This window comes from Chrysochloris asiatica, unplaced genomic scaffold (genome assembly GCF_000296735.1).
Source record: "Chrysochloris asiatica unplaced genomic scaffold, ChrAsi1.0 scaffold00358, whole genome shotgun sequence".
Lineage (NCBI taxonomy): Eukaryota > Metazoa > Chordata > Mammalia > Afrosoricida > Chrysochloridae > Chrysochloris > Chrysochloris asiatica.
In genome coordinates this window covers 1913609-1915476 of record NW_006408876.1, presented here as the reverse complement: position 1 = coordinate 1915476, position 1868 = coordinate 1913609, and positions in this window count along the sequence as shown.

Sequence of the window (1868 nt, the reverse complement as noted above, 5' to 3'; positions counted from 1 at the left end):
GTTAACATCATTTCCCTGCTTGCCTCCTAAATGTGAAAATTTTCTGTTTTCTCCCCATTTTCTTGTTTGAATTCAGACACAGTCAAGGCTCCTTGAGTGTCATTGGTTGGCACGTCTCTTACACGTCACTATCTACAGGATGTCTCTCCCTTTCTCTTTTCTTCAGCGGTTTGCTGACATCACTGGGCAGTAGGCCTGCAGTCCCCAGTGATCTGGATGTTGCCAATTATACCCCATGGGGGACATTGAACTGGCCCCATCAGCTGTCTTTCCTGTGAAGTAGTGGTGAGGTAGACCTAGTGGTTGGGTCAGATGCAGGTTCCTTTTGGCGGACTGCTTTGTGTTGATGGAGTGGATGTGACGGTGTGTTTCTCTCTGGGTGATATTGAACATTACTGGTCTTCACCACCCAAAGGCTGGCAAATATTTACTGAAAAGGGCTGGATTGTAAATAGATTAGAGTCCACACCCCACACTGGCCTGTGTTGTGTCATTTTCCTTTTTTGTTTTGTTTGAGTTTACAACTCTTTAAAACCATTCTTAGCTTGAGCTACATACAAAAACAGTCCGACTGACTAAACCCGTTGAGTCATTGGAAATGACAAACTAGCGGTGTTCTTTACTTACCAACTGTATTATTTTCGTGAAGAGAAAGTTCCCCATGTTACTTATTTGATTACCCTAAGGGGCAGTTTCATTTAGGAAAGGCAGGGTAAATATTTGAGTTTTCCATCTTATGGATTTGAGTAACAATGAGTTGGTCCCAGGTAGTCCCCCAAAGATACTCAAAATTTTTATTTTAGTATTTTTATTATGTTGTTGTTGCTAAGTGCCATCAAGTCGATTACAACCCATAGCGACCCTGTACAGGGTTTCTGAAGAGCAGCTGGTGAGCCTGAACTGCTAACCTTGCAGTTCAAATTGTTAATGGCAGTCTGGCACATTAACCCACAGCGCCACACTAGGATTTAATCATATTTGATGCATTTTAATCCATGAGTACTGAGGGTCCAATAGTACATCTTTGGCCAGTGGGAGCCAACTCAGGTTTGTTCCTAAAATTTTTTGGAAACAGTTTTGTTGAACTGTTCCAATTCACACCATACAATTCACCCATGAAAGCACATAACGCAGTGTAACTCACAGAGTTGCACAACCGTCATCACAATAAGATTTAGAGCTTTTGACGCCCTTGAAAGAAAACCTGGTGTCCTTAGCAGTCATTCCCCAGGCCCTCCAACCCAACTCCTTTGAACCCTACCCACCTCTACCATCAAGTTGATGCTGACTCATGGGGTTTCCAAGACTGTACCTCTTTATAGGAGAAGACAGCCTCATCTTTCTCTCGAAGAGTAGCTTAGTGAGTTTGAGCCACCAACCGTGTGGTTGTGGTTAGCAGCCCAAGGTTTAACCACTACACAACTAGGCTCCTTAGACTTAGACCTGTTGCTGCTGCTATCGCTGCTAAGTCAGTGCTGAGTCAAAACAACCCTATATTGGCTTTCCGAGGCTGGAAACCTTTACAGGAGCAGAAAGCTTTATCCTTCTCCCTCAGATGGATTCCAACAGCTGCCCTTGCTTAACCACTATACTGCCTAGCCATGTTTTTGTTGTTAGGTGCCACTGAGTCAGTTCCAGCCCATAGAGACACTATGTACAACTAATCAAAGCACTGCCCCATCCTACACCAAAGTATGAGAGACGTTGTTCTGGTCATCTAGGCTTTTAAGGAGCATTCTGACTATACTTCTTCTAACACAGATTTGTGTGTTCTTCTAGCCGTCCATAGGACCTTTCATAGTCTTCTATGACACCATAACTAAAATGCTTCAATTCTTCTATGGTCTTCCCTATTTATGTCCAACTTT